Source organism: Alligator sinensis, unplaced genomic scaffold, assembly GCF_000455745.1.
Source record: "Alligator sinensis unplaced genomic scaffold, ASM45574v1 scaffold379_1, whole genome shotgun sequence".
NCBI classification, from domain to species: domain Eukaryota; kingdom Metazoa; phylum Chordata; order Crocodylia; family Alligatoridae; genus Alligator; species Alligator sinensis.
The window spans coordinates 1,289,359-1,307,680 of record NW_005842001.1 but is presented as its reverse complement, the minus strand read 5'-3'; the positions used below and the strand labels follow the sequence as shown (position 1 = coordinate 1,307,680).

Here is an 18,322-nt window from a genome sequence, read left to right as displayed (position 1 = left end):
GCTCCCCTGAAGCCAAAAGTCATTAAGGCAAAAGCTTTACTGTGGTACAAAAACTGAAAATATTTCTTCTCTTTTAGAAAAATACAAATGCTGGCATTCATTTCGCTATAGACAACTGACAGTAACAGGAATACTTAATGCAGTATATAACACTGTGATAAGTTTATAAAGAGTGAGTTAACCTGAAAAGTTAAGGATTTGCTGCCCCCCCCCCCAATTCTGTATATAATTTAAAAAGCATTAACTTTAACTCATTAAAATTTGAAGGGTTTCATGGATGTGTCATATGCTTTTTATTTTTTAAATGACAATGTAATTTGTCATTTGTTGCCATAATTGAAAATTAAATATGAAACCGGTATTATTTCTAGAAAGGAAAATATATTTAATTTAATTAAAAAATCCAATCTGGGGATTTAAAAAAAACACTGATCTTTGCCTACTGTGCTCAGAGTAAAGACTCATGAACAAATCTAGCATAATTAAACACAAATCTATTGTTTTGCACATATTACCCTGCACATCACAAGTTTAGTTGTACACTGGCATCACACATGGCAATTCTCACATGCGTTACAGTTGATTGTGTCCAGGGAGATGGGGCTCATTCTGAAGTTTTGCACTACAGCTTCAAGATTTTGTACCCTCTCTACTGATGGTCTGTGATCCCAAAGAGAGAAACTAGAGTTGATTTTAGGTGGTTGTTGATGAGCTACACAGAGGTTGTCATCCTACATGGCCTGTTCACATTAGTGTGTTTGCATTTGATATTTGGGTCACTGAAGACCGATGCTATGCATATATTTTAAGTGGATTTGTGCACTTATGTACTAAGGTGTTTTTACATTACCACAGAGTATTGGTAGGTGGTGGTAAAATGTATGAGCTAATCTTCTGAAAGTGCAGGTAAGCAATCTCATAATTTGTATGCTTTAGGATGATCCAGCTGAGAAACTCATCCAGAAGCATAAAAGAACCCCGATGAGAAAGAGATAAGCAACATATGTAAGTACAATCTTAGAATAGAGCCTTTAGTGTTAATAGGATATTTTGTAGGAATCTCATTAAACTGTAACTAGAATTTACATATTGAACAATACTAAGCTAAATCTTTCCTTAAGGAACAAAAAAGAAATATAAACCTGGATCCCGCCAGACTTAATGTATTCACTGGAAATAATTCTCTTCTTGAGAATTTGAGCCGCCAGCCTTCACTACCCAAGTGCCCTGTTTGGGGGGCCTTTTTGGTCCTGTATATTGGGTATTACAAAAAAATGTAGAAAACTTGGGCCAATAGTGATCTAAGGACTTTTCTTTGCTTATCTGGCATCCAAGAGCTCCTGACCTAGGAATTGAATGAGATATCTTTTAGATGGCCATTCAAGTGACATTTTTCTTCAGTGTCACTGGAAGCTGTTATAGATAATATGAAATAGGATCGATGGGAATGAAGAGCTAAATCAGAAAAAGAAAAATTAGGATTTCAAATCACAAGTGTAAGAAGGGATCTGCTGGCTAAATCAGAAAAAGAAAAATTAGGATTTGAAATCACAAGTGTAAGAAGGGATCTGCTGGCTTGAGGTTGAGAAATGCATACTCCATACCAGGGGTGGGCAAAAACTCAGTTTTGTTGTTGCATTTCAGCAGTGCACACTCTTCCTGTGCATTAGCCCCATGGTACACTCCATCTGTTTTAACCATCAAGGTTATTGAACCTCAGGTACACGTTTCCTACTGAGTTTATAAATCAATTAAGTTGAAAGAACAATGCTTTTTTACATGCTCTATACATTTTGGATTAAGGTGCAAAGACAATTGGTTCTAAAAATAAATAAAATTAATTGTTGTCTAGGTTTTTCTTAATCTTCCTTAGTTTACATTAGTCTTGGGGGGTGGGGGAGAGGGCTTCTCCCCTCTCCTCAATTTATTGGTTTTCCAGAGACTATGGTGTGTTAATGCTTAAAACAAAATTTTATGAATACGTTTGACTACACTCCATCAGCTCCAAAACCAGTGACGTTGTGTGAAGAAAAGAGATAGCTGACCTGTTGCTGGTATTCCTTGCTAGCTATCATCTTTAAGGTTGCATTAAGAAGCACTGCTGTCTAGTGATCAGAATTACTGTGGACCCAGTGAACATACTTGTCACGTGTCACCCTGCTTTGTACATACAGCACCTCCGCTGATTTTAGGTACACAGTCTTGCAGTGCTGAACTGCTTCAGTTTCTAAATCTGTCACACTAGGATAATATAACCCCAAAACAGGAGGAGTGCTGAGGACTGAGTAATACAGTACTCGGGAGATATAAGATACTAGATAGCATGTCATGAAAAGTAATCATAACGAAAGACACAATAAAGTTGCCTAAATACAGTTTTATAGGGAAACAGTGTTTTTAAAAGTATAAAGAAGCGTTTGTTTAAAGCTCTACTGACTCTCAATAGACAACCAGGGCTTTGGGAATGAATATTATGCCATGGACAGAGAACATTAAACCATTTTTAAAAAGGAAGGGGAACTTTTCATTTGATAGCTGCTCCAATCTCTGCCTGGTATTGTTGTGGTTGATGGGAACTAACTCCTGGAACTGTAGCTCTGTCCTCGCTCCTAGAGTAATGCTGGAAATGATGAAGGGCACCCTTATAGATTTGCATAGTGCCCAAATACGTAATGCTTTGTCATCAGCACAAATATTTTTTTCACGAAGAACAAGCTGTTGCTCCATACTTCACTCTCTTTTCCTGTGTATAAGCGGACACCTCTCAGTTTAGCATCTAAGTGTTCAATTCAAAAAGGAGTCGAGCCATCTTAAGAAATGTTCTTATGAATATATTATTCAGATGTTAAACTGAAAGTGGTAATAAGTCACAGTTTTTCCGAGGTAAATCCTGATGCTGTAGGGCTTGGTCAAACGAATCACCCCATAAGGTCACTGGGAGTCCTGCCTCAGTAATGACAATGGGAAGGAGTTCCTTGTGTACTCTGCATGTTACAGAGAGGGTCTTGTGTAGTTCAGTCTGTGGTACTGTGTACACTTCTCACTGGAACAGATAAGTGATGAAACTCATAGGGATTCATTCCCTGCAGGTCTTTCTCATCCATCAGATGAAATGAACAGTTGGATGGGGAAAGGGGAGGTTGGGGGCAGAGCCAAGCTCATACACAAATGTTGCCCTGTCCCTTTGAATGTCAAAACCTATAATGTAGTGTCATGTAGCTGAGGAGCAATTTGAGTCTTTCCCCACCTTTGGGTGGGGAAAAGAGCAGAAGCCCAATAAGGGACTTCATTTAAATCTACAGGCAAAGATAGATGCAAGTGACTCCTACTTCAGATATGTATGGAGGCCAATTGTACATTTTGTGTCAAGGAGGGTGCTACTCTAATAGCCTTTTATCCTTTAGTTGGGTAAAAGACAGTTTAGGGGAGGGATTTAGTTAAAAGGTAAGGAAAATACAATACTGAACCTGATATGGAACGTAAGAATTGCCATTTATTGCATTGGACCATTGGGTCTGGGTCAGACTGGGTTAGAAGATCTTGTCCAGTATCCTGTGTCGCACAGTGACAGAGAGTGGATGCTGAAAGGGAGAGGTGAACAGGATATGAAATAGTGAACAGGATATCCCATACTGCTGGGATGTTTGTAGAATATTTAGATTAATAACACAGCAGCTATTATTAGACTACATTATTTATTCTCCAAGTCTCCTTGCCTGCCAGACCTGTACCAATCAGGTATGTTAGCAGGCTTTGCAATCTTTTTGTGGAAACGCCTGATAAATTTTCCATTAAGATAGAAGATATTTATCCAGATTCTTTCTGATGGTTTTTGGATACATAAATATATTTTAGAAGGGGAGGAGATTCTCATCATATATTTCAAACGTTGTCACTTGTGCATTGTTAAACTACTCCAGATGAGTGGGAGCTTCTGTGCATAAAAGATGCTTTTTAGCTCATGTAGAAAATAAACCAATAAACACCTGATTTCAACTGAAACTCCTTGCTTTTAGTAAGACATGCGCACACACTTACAACACAATGATCAAACTAATATCTGGATGTGCAAGTATAGAGTAGTAATGAAAGATGAAGCTTGATATATTGTTTCATTTGCTCAATTTAATCTATTCTTATTACTTTAAATACTTTCTTATCATATACTATTTCAAATTTAAATAATTACACTTACAATCAAATATCATAGAAACATAAAATCAGGGTTGGAAGGGACCTTAGAAGGTCATCTAGTCCAGCCCCCACTCAAAGCAGGACCATCCCCAACTAGATCATTGCAACCAGGGCTTTGGTGAGCCAGGCCTTAAAAACCTCAAAGGATGGTGATTCCACCACCTCTGTAGGTAACCTGTTCCAGTGCTTCACCACCCTCCTAGTGAAAAAGTTTGTCCTAATATCCAACCTGAGCCTCCCTTGCTGCAACTTGAGACCATTGCTCCTTGTTCTGTCATCTGCCACCTCTGAGAGCAGTCCAGCTCCATTCTCTTTGGAACCACCCATCAGATAGTTAAAGCCTGCTATCAAATCCTCATTCAGTCTTCTATTCTGCAGACTAAATAAACCCAGTCCCCCCAGCCTCTTGAACCACATAAGTCATGTACCCCAGCCCCTGAACCATTTTTGTTGCCTCCACTGGACTCTCCAATTTGTCCACATTCTTTCAATAGTGGGGGGCCCAAAGCTGGACACAGTACTCCAGATGTGGTCTTACCAGTGCAGAATAATAACTTCCCACAATCTGCTGGCAATGCTCCTACCGATGCAGCCCAATATGCCGTTAGCCTTCTTGGCAATAAGGGCACGCTGCTGGCTCATAGTCAGCCTATTGTCCACTGTAACCCCCAGTTCCTTTTCTACAGAGCTGCTGCTTAGTAGGGATGTGTGAAGTGGGCAGTATTCGATTCAGATTCGGCCCGATTTGGGGGACAGCGATTCAATTCGCTGATTTGAATCACTGTCCTGATTCAGTTCTGGTCCACTTCTGGGTTCCTCGCCAAGGACGCGGGGACCCCCTGTGCTCCCGTGGGACCCGCCATCTGTCCCACCATCTTAGCATTCACAAGCCATGCCTGGTACCTGGAGGTACGTAGAAAAAACATATAAAGTTATGTCTATGGCCAAATTGTCGAATCTCTCCCAATCGACTTGGAGGCTTCTGATGACTTGGAGAGATTATTGGGTCTCCTGATTCAATGCAGACTTGGAGATTTGGGCACCGAATCAGGCTGGATCTCTTCTGAATTGGATCAGTGACCGAAGCTTCGCGCACCCCTACTGCTTAGCCAGTCAGTCCCCAGGCTGTAGCAGTGCATGGGATTCTTCCATTCAAAGAGCAGGATTTTGTACTTGTCCTTGTTGAACCTCATGAGATTTCTTTTGGTCCAATCCTTCAATTTGTCTAGGTCACTCTGAATCCTAGTCCTACCCTCCAGCATATCTACTACCCCCTCCCAGCTTGGTGTCATCTTCAAACTTGCTGAGGGTGCAATCCATCTCATCTTCCAGATCATTAATGAAGATATTGAACAAAACTGGCCCCAGGACTGACTCCATGATTTTTTCTGAGGACTGAGATGAGGCTGACTGATCTGCAGTTCCCTGGATCTTCCTTCTTCCCTTTCTTAAAGGTGGGCACTATATTTGCCCTTTGCTAAGCATCCTGGACCTCCCCCAATCAGCATGAGTTTTCCAAGATATTATCAATGTTCATAAACATACTGTCTGAAATTGTTCCTGGTCAGGTACAAGAAAGAAAGAAAATATAAATTCACTGACTTCCTCACAATATTGATAAGGTTTAACACAGTTGCCTTTGAGAATAATTGCAGCACCTTTAAAACCTAACCCAAAGCCCACTGATATCAATGAGAAACTTGCCATTGATATCTATAGGTCCCAATATCAGACTCTGAATCAACAAAACACCTGACAAACTTCAGTCTTTACAAGCCTATGAAAGATAAGAGACATGTTACTATTCCCATTTTACAGATGATGAAGCATAAGAGAGCACTGAAGTTGCAACTGTTAACTAAAACAGAAAAATGGAGCCTTAGATCTGAATTTAAACCTTATGCTTGCTACCAGTGATCAGAGTCTGTCTGTACTTCGCATGGGAAACATGCAGTTCCCCTGATCCAACTGATTGTTTAAATCAGGGGTTGGTCACATATGGCCCATGGGCTGAATCTGGTCCATGGAGGTGGGGTCTTTGCCCATACTGCTATGGTTGAGAGGGCTTTGCCTGTACCATACCACAACTGGGCAAAGAGAAGGCTTTACAAGGACAGCACTGCAGCTAAGTGATGAGGACAGGTGATTTTCCCACACTGTGGCCCAGCAGCAGAGAGAAGCGGCAGCAATGGCAGTGGCCAGATTGTGAGCCATGGCCTGTCTTAGGCTCTAGCCAGGTTGATCCAGCCCAGTGCTCCAAAACCCTGCCAAACCAACCCTGGCCTAGATAGATCCCATGATCCAATCTATCTTTTCTTTTCTTCCCTCTGGTTTCTATGGGGATGCATACTAGGTGATTAGGAGACAAATGGGTGTTGGGTAGGGGCAGGGCTCAGTCATTTCTTTGGGTCTTTATTACCTTATTCCTTTGCTAAAAGATTGATGAAACTAACCTGGCATTTTGCTTAGTGCCAGGAACTTGGCAAGATAAGTATCCTTTAACTCCAGTGAGGTCATCCTGTTCCACATGAGTAATTAACACTTAACAATATGTATTTCCCACATTTTATCATAACCTCACAGCACATCACATTCTATTTTTTAATTTCTGAAAAACAGTCAGGCCGATGCTGCTGAGTTTTTGGGTGCTCATGAAAGGGGAATGATTGTCTTGGAAGGGTTTGCTTTCCATTTGTGATTATTTAACCTTCAGCATTGATAATTTTATTGCACAGACATTGGCATTTTATTCGCCATCAGTTTGGTTCTTGTACTGGATCTTTGCATGAAGGGCATTTGATAGGGCTGCGTGAACCTTTGGTCCCAGATTTGATTCAGCAGAGATTTGGCCCAATTCACTGGCCAAATCTCCAAATCCAAATCAAATCAGAGGACCTTTTAATCTCTCTGAATTGAATTGGAACCCTCCAAATCGATTCAGAGACATTTGGAAATATTCGTAGATTAGGACATAGACACAGCTTTAAATGTTTTTTCCACATATCTCTAGGTACCAGGTGACTCGTGAATGCTGCAATGCTGGGGCACATGGAGTATCCCACAGGAACACGGAGGGCTCCCCAGTGCATTTGGAAGAAGACCCGGAAGTGGATCAGAAGCACTTCCGGTTCACTTCCGGGTCTGCTGGGGAGCATGTGAGGGGTTCCCCCATGCCTCCCCTGGCTTGGTGACTGGTGCCTCCTGGGTCTGGGTGGGGGGGGCACTTGGGGTCCCCCCATGGCTGATCACTGAGTCGGGGAGGCACGGGGGGGGGCGTGGCCCAGCACACTTCCGGATGGACCAAGAAGTGGACTGGAAGTACTTCCGGGTTTACCACCGAGCACATGGAGGGATGCTCCATGCGTCCTGGCATCGCAGCGATCACAAGCTGCACCTGCTATCTCAAGGTATATAGAAAAAGCTTTTATAGCTGTGTCTATGTCTGAATCGTTGATTCTCCGAATCAGCATCAAATCTTCAGATTTGGATTTGGCCAGATCGAATCAGGGACAGTGATCCAAATCAACAAATCAAATCACTGTCCTTGATTAGGCCGAATCCAATTCTGAATCAAATAGGGCCTGCTTCGCACACCCTAGCATTTGATACCAGGTGCCAAATAATGTTTGTTATTCTGATGAATAAGGCATTACTCTTATCTCACAGTCAAGAAATTACATCCAGGTCTTCTGAACATTAAAAAATATATATGCATCTTAGGTTCCCTGCTCCTTTGAGCCAACCACACATAATTGGGGGAGAACCAGTAGTACTTCTGAAGTGGTACATTCTGCACAAAGTGAGAGGAGTAATGCCTTACTTTGATCAGCAACATCATCTCTGGCCAATTAAGGACTGCTGTTAATTAATTGGTTCTTGTCCATCTAGTTTTTCTTGGCTTAAAGCATGATGGCTCTGCTGTGGACCCATGAGAGTTACACAAGACAAACTGCAGTGGGTCAAGAGATCCAAGAAAGTTATAAAGATCTTCTTAACATTTGAGATGTTGCTTATTAATATCTACATCTAATAACTTCACCCATATGGCTTCATGAATTGTAGGTAAGATGATTGCTCTGAGTCACACTTTCAGAAAGCCTGTGGAAAGAGCCCAATACAGACCTGTAAATCCTTTAATTAATTAAAGAATGATTTATGTACCATTATTATACATTTCCAGGATTAAACATCTGCATTTTTTTGACTCACTAAATTAGTTTAACCTAGCAAACTAATTCCTAATTTGCCTTCACATGTGCTTTGAAAAGAGAAGAAAAGAAAAGCTTAAGAATTCTTATGTAAACTAGATCATTCCAGTGGAATCATTATCATTTTCTGGCCCATTATACTAAGTTTTGGTGATGAAAGAGTATGTCTAAAGCAAAAGTAAGTCTTGGAAATTGTGCAAGAGGTTTTTCCCCCTCTTAAATACAATCTTATTCATTCTCCTATTCACTTAGTTTTAGCCTAAATAAAAGGGAGTGAAATAAACCTGCATATGTATAAATCAACATGCTCTTTCTTGCTATTTAATTCAGCCAAAGAGATGGCTCAAATACTCTTATATAGTTCTCTACAAGTTTCCAAGGAAAAATGTTTTATGATGCAAACTACTACAATTTCTTTCAGCAATAAACCTGTCACAGGATTGAATTATTCACTTCCCCCCACCCTTTTTTTTTTAACCACAAGACCTTAGCACAGATTGTAGGCCTGATTCATTGCAAATTATACATCACTGTTCCCTAGGAGTCTGGCATAGTTAAGAAGCCCCTCTTCAAGCTGGGCTAAACTTTAGTTTTGAAGATATGGGGCCACATCCTCAGCTGATGTAAACTGGCATAACTCAGTTGAAAGTCATAGAGCAACAGTGATTTATACCTACTGGGGACTGGCCCTAAATGGTTTCTTTAAGCACCATTCAATTGCCCTGACATTTTATAATTCAGTTCCCCTGTTGTTTCTAAGCAAGATATTTGAAACTTCCCTTACAATTAGCTTCTTTCCTTAGGGCCTTGTTACATATTAATTTTGGCTGGCTCCAGAGCCCTAAACCCCTGGATTGTCTGCACATTAACACCTTTAAGTGGTTTAAAGTACTTGTTATGCAGCTCAAAGTTATGCCACTTCAGGGCAGGATTATGTCGTGATCTGCATAACCCAATTCCTGTTCCATCAAGGTGTGGCCACTCCCCACTGATGTGCTGCTCACACTGAAGGTGTGACTGTAAACTATCACTAAGCCAATCGACATTTGTGCTGCTCACAGTGTAACGCAGGGGTGAGCAAAATGTGGCCCACGGGCTGGATGTGGCCCACCAGGTGATCCTATCTGGCCCACGGGGCCCCTAAAAAATTTAGAAAACTAATATTTATCTGCACTTGGCTGCCTGTCATGCAGCCCTCAATGGCTTGCCAAAACTCAGTAAGTGGCCCTCTTCCCAAAATAATTGCCCGCCCCTGGTGTAACGTGTAACAAGGCCCTTACTAAGATCTTCAGCTCTTTGAGTGTTTTGGCATAAAACCATCTCTGTGAGTTGATAAAGATGGTAATGACATTACATACCTAGAAATGTCATTTCTATGAGGTCATTTAGAAGAGTAAATCTTGACTGGGCTTCCAGAGGCTATCTAGTCCAACCCCAGCACAAGCCAGCCTCTTCCCTGTCTAAATCATCTTATCCATGTGTCTGTCTATTCTGCTCTTGAAAAACTTCCAGTGATAGAGATTACTGAATTACCTAGAACTGTGACTCGCAACCAGGGTGCTGTGGCAAAGCCCCACCAAAAGCTGACCTGTTGTGGTCTCCCTTAGTTCTTTGCAACAGAACAATCACCTTATTATTTTTCTGTTGTCAAAAAATTAGGGAAAACTAAACTGGCAATTTCTGAGAGGTGCCTTGAGCCTAAAAACATTGAGAACCACTGACCTACAGATTACTTCTCTAGGAAATATTTTCTGGTGTTTAACCACCCTTATAGTGAGAAAGTTCTACCTAACCAACTTAAATTTCCCTTATTGCATTTAAAGACCATTGTTCCTTTCACTGGAACAGTTCCTTAAATTATCCCCTTCTAAACTTGTACTTTTAAATATTAGTATCTCCAAGTGGATGGGAGGCATGATTATTGGGTATCTGTAAACTGGATGATGCACCCAGATATATTTGTATGTCCCCAGATATATCTAAAATATAAGAGACAAAAAGGTAACTTAAAATAATATCTCACCTTCCTGATTAAACAGGAAGAAGACCATGAGCCCTGTGATCTGTCAGTGCTAATTCAGGGTGCAGAGAGACATAACACTTGAACTGTTTCAAGAATGTCACTGATTGGGACCTGGTTCACGTGTGTCACTGGACAGAAGTGTCCACACTGACACTGCTAAGGGTGCTAAGCAGAACCATCACCTTTTAGGGATTGAATTGCTGCCAAAATGCCACCAGGGAGTAGTAGAGTACCAACACCATCATGCCTTCCAGGGGTCAGTGCTCCAAGTTTCCAGGATTCCCCTAGAGGGGACAGGGGATTGGAGTTGAGGGGGTTGCCAGGTGTTGTGGGGCGGGGGTGTAGCCCCCTGCTAATGGTTCCCAGGGGGCTGGGTGCTCTGAGGTCTCCCAAGACGTCCCTGGCTTTTCCAACCCGTTGTGCAAGGTAGAACCATCAGGGCAGGGCTGGCTGCTGGAGTGCAGCACAGAGGACAAGGAACAATGAAGAGTTAATGAGCTAATTCACTTCACATTGAGCATAGAATAGACAGCCATTCTGTTCTTATTAAACTCCCATTGTACCGTGGCTTGGGTTCCCCTCTCCAACCCACAACTGACTGGTGCTTACTGTTATAGGCAGAACCACCCATCGCAAGCAGGGGGGCACAGAAACCCCCACACACCCCAGACAAACCTGTGATCCCCACCTAGCAGGAAAATAATACTAACACAGAGGCTTCCTTCTTCTCCACCCCTGCAGACTGTGCTCTCTGTAGGCAATAGCAATTTATGCAGTAAAGCCCTGGTTGCATCCTGGAAATGCCCATTGCCCTGCATGTGTTTGGGGTGGCGGGGGTGAGGAGCAGTGCAGTTTGGGATGAGGACTGAGCAGCCACTAGGCACAGAACGATCTGTGTCTGCAGATAACACTATACCAGTTCAAAGAGGTCTGGTTCAAAAGAGTACTTGATTGTCTTGGTGTGCTTTTGAAATGTTCCAGAAAGTTTAAACTGGTCTAAAATGGCCTGCAGGTCTAGAGTTTTGGGGCACCTATACACAAGCATGAAGGCTGCTCCAACATGCTGAAATCCCAGCGCATCAGAGCAGATTTGCTTAATCAGGTCTGCTGGAGCATGGCAATTTCTGCACTCCAGCAGCCTACTGCATCTTGTGTACCAGCTCCCCATGCCTAAAAATGGTGGTGGGGGTGCTTTACCTAAAGCTCTAGTTCAAGCCCCCCTGCCACCATTTTTAAGCATGGGGACACTGATGCACAAGATGTGGCAGTGCTTTAAGTACAGTGCCGCCCCTCCCCATCCCCAGGGCACGTGTAAAAGTGCCCTTGGTGTTTAAAGTGCATTTAGAGCATTCTAAGCATGACATCTTACACCTTACACCTTAGTTGAACTGATGCTTAATCCTGTGAGGTGCTGACCCACTCTGGCAGGGATCCAGCACAACATTTGGGGGGTGGACACATGACTGCTCTAAGCCCCTCAACAAGGGAAAATTTCAAAAGGGCATCAGCTGGTGCATTCTGATTGGTAGGTGTGAACGCACCGGTTCAAAATGCAACAGACTGGTTGCAAGTTTAACCCTGGATGCACGAGTGCTAAATTCAGAGTGATTTTGAATCCTTCTCAACTTGTTGACACATAACATTTAGAATGCACCTGCTGCTGCCCTTTTGAAAGGACTCCAAGTGTTCATGTGTCCATGCACTTAAACACTGCATAACCTTCAACTCATGTAATCTTACTGAAATCAAGTCTCTCTCCTTGATTTCCCCATTCATCGTCCCCTTCTTCACTCAGCCTGTTGTGTTGGGGCTCCTTTTCCTGCTGGTTTTTTTTAAATAGTCCCCTTTGTTTGATGCTGTGTGCCTACAAGGCCAGTGCCATCTCTCTCCCTTCCCAGTTGGCAGATACACAGAATATCTTTCCTCTTCCTCTCTCCATGGCACTACACTGCCTGGCTCAAAGGAAAAATGTCTGGCAGCTGAGCTAGAAAGAATCAGGTTGTGTTGTGTTTGGGCAAAAGGGCAGAGAGTGAGCAAATGCCAAAGGATCTGTAAAGCAGAAGAGCTGCCCCTCTATAGGGGTGGGTCAGTGTGGAGGAGAGCTGGACAGTAATCCAGGGTTAGTGCAGATGTAATAAGAGTTTTGTCTGTTCCTAAGAATAATGCTTTATAGAAACTAGTTATTGAGGAATAGCAACACTTTTTTTTTTTACTTCTTTTTACTGTGATTCTGGCATCTAAGAAAAGTGTGTGGGGAAGAAAGAAAAAACCCACAATGCTGCCTTTGAAACTGCCTCTGGAGAGACAGTCAGGGGCAGAATTGAGAGGCCATACTCAGCATGTTGCTTTCCCCACCCTGCTCTAAAAGCAGCTTTTTCTGCAGAAGACAGAAGGGTTCTGGGGCATTATCCCCTACAGAATTTGCCCTCCTAAGGTTTTGGTAAACTCCTGAAAGGGATTTAAATGGGAGTAATCTCTGGGATCATTCATGCAGCTGTATATAAAGGCCCTTTATAAAGAGGAAAAACAGGCTGTCACTTGAGGAAATCCTTTTGGGTGAGTGACATTGAAAAGCTCTGTAACAATCAAATCACAACCACATATATCAGCAACCACATAAATAGAAACGTGTTGCTAGCCCTCAGTAACTAGTTTCTATAAGGCATTCTTCTTAGGAACAGACAAAACTCTTATTCCATCTGCACTGACGCTGGATTACTGTCCAGACTCTCCAGCAAACTAAACGCATGCTCACATACACAGATAGGGTCTTCATGCTTATGTGCATTCACAACTATGCATATACATACAGAGTAATGTCTAAATACACCTTTTTGATGGGGTCTAACAATAGTTTAAAATACCAAAAACAACAAACTCAATGTAAATGGTCTCCTTTTCCTCTCTGTTACCTCTGCAGTTCCTAACAGTGCCTTTCTCCCGCCGTTGTATCCTGTTTGTAAATAACTGGATCTACCTGCCAGCATGGCTCAGCGTTAATTACCCTCAATTTATATACAGGTTTTTATCATTGGACAATGGTGACTAAGGTGACTCAGCAGAATGACCCTTTGTCCCTATTCTGGATTTTAAATTCTGCAATCCTTGCTATAGATCCCTCTTAAGAAACCTAGCTGAGGCATTTAAGTCCCTGTCACATTGGTTTCTAATACCTTGAGCACTGCAGTGCATATATTAACCATGGTAGTGCACTACAGCAAACCCCATTAAATCTAGTTTAATAATCAAATTTTAGAATTTGTTGTAAAAAAACTTGTTAGATCTCATTCCCTGTTAGTCAATACCATTTATTAGTTACTCCTAGAGCTTAGTCAAATGTTTTTTGACAACTTAAATAACTAACTAACATCTTTGACATTTACTGCATCCCTGTGCTGGTCCAGACCGCCATAACCTCAATGAAGCCTGAGTTACTGAGGCATGACCGGAAACAGTATAAGCTGTCCTTGATCAAGCCCTGCATTTCCTGATTCCCTTTCCCCACCCTCCAACTCCCGCTTATAATAGTTGTCTAAGACTAACTTCACAACTCAGGGAAATGAGCTGACTGGTAATTTCTTGTTATGCGGTTGCTTGGCCCAATGCCAGTCTCTTGAAACGAGTGAACTAAATATAAGTTTTCATTACACCTTCTTCAATTTCTATGCTTACTTCGTTTAGCACTTTCAGATGCAGTTGCCTGGTCTCTTATCACTTTTAAGAACAACAATCCAGTTAATTGCCAGTTTAGGTATTATCTGCCTCTTCTTTAATTCTTCACCTTCATTCCTGCATGTTGAGTCTGAGGCAAACGCCTGCCCTCTTCAGTTTTAAACATAGGTACAAGAATAATTGCTGTATAGCCTGCCTGTTCCTTTACACTCCATCACCTTTTTCTCCTGTCAGTTGTTTAGTGTATAATTATACTTAAAATATCTTTTGGTATTAGTTGAGATGCTCTGCACTATTTGATGCTCATTTTTCAATTTGGCTTTCAAGTATTTTTGATTGCCTCAGGCTCTTGTTATAATTTACATAATCCTCCTATATTCCAGATCCTCTGTACCTTTTAACGCTGTCATTTTATCCTTGATACTGTTTTCTTCCTTTGCTGCCACACGCTGGCTTCTGTTCTCATTTGTGACACATGCTGTAGATGTTTTATTGAAACAAGCATGGATAGTAATATCCTTCCTTTACTACACTTGATTTTCTGGACTCTATTTAAGTTGCATTAATTTCCTTAAATTCACTCCATCAAAACCTACTTCTTTAAAAAGTCTATTATTTTTGCACAGTTTTCTTTGAAAACCATCTAATGAAAATCTTCGGTATATTATACATGGCTTGTTTTCTAAATCCACAATAGCCTCTAAGGAAACACTGTCTCTTCTCAATAATTCATTTTTACTCTAGAAAGCAAAGTATAATGGTTGCATGTTAAGTTTACCTACTGCCTTAAATCACAAAATAATATTAGTTATATGTGGGCTACTGCAAAAAAAAGAAAAAAAAAAAGTGAAATCACCTAAGGCACGATTGAAAAAAAAAAAAAAAAGAGTAGAGTAAATGTAAAATATCAGGAAAATGAATATTGTATAAGTTACAGATGTATTCTCTCTTTTTTTGAAAACTAAATTTACTCCTGAGATAAAGCGGTACATTCAGTGGTAGGCGCCAAATTCATCATTGCCTTTCAAGGTACATTTACACAGGGGTGTAAAATGCTCCCATTCTGATATGAGAACATTTCCTCTCCTTTTTGTGATCCCGTCTTTCAGATATGAACAACACAGGATGCAGAGCGGTGGTGTATTTCCCCCTATTTGCAGGGTCAGTCCATGGTATTCCAATTTCATCGGCTGCTATTTATTTTTAAATACATACTCAAACAACAGACCCGTAGGATCTTCAGGCTTTTTTCACACCTGTGGATTTCCCCGTGCTCAGTGGTTAGAGGTTAGGGAAGGAGAGTGAAATATTTCTAGTTGACTGTCTGCCTGTCAAGGTAGGCAAGGTTTGCACTAGCACCAAAGGATTCAGGCTCCAGTAAGATCCATTGAGCTCTGTGAAGGTACCACTGAGGATGCTCTGAAGAGAAGGATGTCTGAAATCTCAAACAGATGATGTGCATTTTCTCAGACTTTCTGCAAAATGTCAATGCAGGCAGTGGCAGTGAAAATGTCTCTCTCAAAGGTAATGTTACAGAATATTATGAACATTTGGAAATGAAGGCTTATAATGGAACCTGTTTTCCCACCTGTGGGTGCAAATACATCATTCAGTCGTGCTAATGCTGGCTTCTCTGCAGTCTTTCTTCTTAATGCTACTATTACTGTGGGAGAAACACAGGCTTGCCTTCTTGCATGTTTTTTTTTTCTTTGAAGGTACATTAAACTTTTTAGTCCCTTCTCTCCTCCCACTATTTTGTATTTCTTTCAGCTTCTGTAACTTTCACTAAATTCCTTGTCATAAATTATTGCTCATTTAGTTTGTATCCTGATTCACCCAATCCTGAATTATAAAAAGTATATACCAGCTTAACTTTCAACTGTCTGCAACAGTTCCCTTTCCCTGGAAAGTTCCCTTGCTTAGGTAGCCCACTATTTCATCTTCAACAGATCAAAGCTTTCGCCTATGAAATATAGTGAGTTAACTTATATCTTCTACTCAGTCTTCTTAATCTTACTGTGGAAAACACACATTTTTTTCTATATGAACACAAGACCCAATACTGTATATCAAGATCAATGCTAGCCCATTATTTAATGCTTTAAGGTAGTGTTCTCAACCAGTGGGATGCGTCCCTCTCGTGGGACACAAAGGCCGTTCAGGTGGGCACTTCCAGGTTTGCTTGTCAACCCCCCACACTTGTCGTTTATCATGGTGGGACCAGGGGTTTGGGGACGTAAGGTGGAAATGGTTGAGAATTGCTGCTTGAAGGAACAATGAAACTCTTCCATTATACAGTTTTCACTTAGTCAATTGTGACCATTTATTCTGGGGGGAAATTCTTAAGCCATGCATTTTTTGTGTGTGGCTATGTAACAATAAGACATACAATCCCAAAATTATAGCTACTCAAATCAACAGAGTCAGACTCAGACCTTGCTCCAACTCGTTACAATACCAACCCCAGGACAAGGACAACAGAATCCCTGTAGCTTTTACTTACAGCCCCCAGCTTGAACACCTCAGGCGCATCATTAATGACCTCCAGCCCCTCCTAGAAAAGAATGACTAACTTAAACTAGCCATCTGGGGACAAATCTGTCCCGGCTTACAGACAGCCCCCCAACCTCAAACAGTGTTTCTGAAGCAGAAGACTAAATAATTCCCATTCTCACTGAGGCACGCAATGGACCCAAATGCTGGCTGTGCCCTCATCCCTCCCCCCCATCCCCACTGCATCAATACAGACCACATAATTGCTGGACTGGATAACAGAGTATAACCTCCAAGGTTTATTCACCTGCAACTCTACCACTATATATACCATCACCTGCTTACAGTGCTCCTCTGTTGTTGGAGAGACAGGCAATCTCTATGTGGAAGAATGAGTGAATGCTGATCTGGCAGCTGCTGCAGAGAGAATCCAAGGCCAGTGGCAAAATATTTTAATCCCTCTGAACACTGCATCACTAACCTCAGGATTGCTGTTCTCAGGCAGCAAAATTGGAAAAACCAGCTTGAACGGGATATTGCAGAACAAGAAATCATCCACAGACTGGACTGTATTACATATGGTTTAAATAGGGTTACCATATTTCCAATTGCAAAAAAGAGGACACTTGTGGGGAGAGAGGGGGTGGGGGAGAGAGGGAAGGGGTATATGTGCCCTCATTTCTAACCCACAACCCCCTGGCCCTGCTGGTGCCCCTCACTCCCAACCCATAGCGCCCTGCCACTGGCCTTCACTCCCAACCTGCAGCCCCCTTCCCCCCAGCCCTGCCAGTGCCCTGCACTCCCAACCCACAGCCTCCTGCCCACCCAGCCCTGCTGGTGCCCCACACTCCTGACCCGCAGCCTCCTGTTCCCTAGCCTTACTGCCCACACAGCTCATGCGCACACACATGCACTTACCTGCCAGTAGCTGCCAGGGCCTGCGCACAGAACACATGACCTCCCGACAGTCAATCAGCTTCCGCCACTGCCCGCAGCCCCAAGCAAAAGCAGAGGCAAAGCAAAAACCCAGACATTTGCTTGCATTTAAGAAACCTGCGTGGACAGAGGACATGGGGCCAAAAAAGAGGACATGTCTGGGAAAACCTGTACGTATGGTAACCATAGTTTAATAGGAACTATGGATTCCCATTAACTGGATTACCTTTTATGACCGTTTAGTGCCTATGGGTTCATTTCTTCTGCCTCCTTCCCTCCCCCCCACTTCCCTCCTCCCTTTGCATCTTTTGGATTCAAATCACTCCATTTTATACACTGCTACATGCATCTGATGGAGTGAGCTCAAGTTCACAAAAGCTTATGCTCTCTCACTATGTATATCTTATTTAGTTAGTCTATACAGTGCATATCCACCATGCCTTGAACAAGATGATTCATTTGCCTCTGTCATTGATACAGAGTAATGTGCTATTTTAGGGTAACTGTCTATGATGCATTGCATTTATTCATATTTCTAAGGTACCTAGATACTTTTAAAATCCTACTAAGCTACTTGACTCAGTATTTTATTGTGAAAGTGGATTCCACAGTTTAATTATACATTTTGTAAAGAAATATTTCCATTCATCAGTTCCAAACTGTCTCTCTCCATAAGTACAACCCTCTTGGTGCAATTCCCATCCATAACAATGGGAGTTTCATGTTTAATCCTCCAAGCATTTGAAAAGTCCTTCCTGTAGATTTTATTTCAAAATTGCACCTTCCATCCTCCTTT

At 41.9% G+C, this 18,322-nt stretch overlaps 1 protein-coding gene across 1 annotated transcript in view; it reads left to right on the top strand.

The window, feature by feature from the left end:
* The window catches only part of NLGN1 (neuroligin 1), a 631,206-nt gene that overhangs the window by 70,949 nt on the left and 541,935 nt on the right, over window positions 1-18,322 (top strand). The window contains exon 2 of the mRNA XM_025201780.1: window positions 937-1,005. The gene's annotated coding sequence lies outside the window, so the exon portion shown is untranslated. The remainder of the gene's footprint in view (window positions 1-936; window positions 1,006-18,322) is intronic.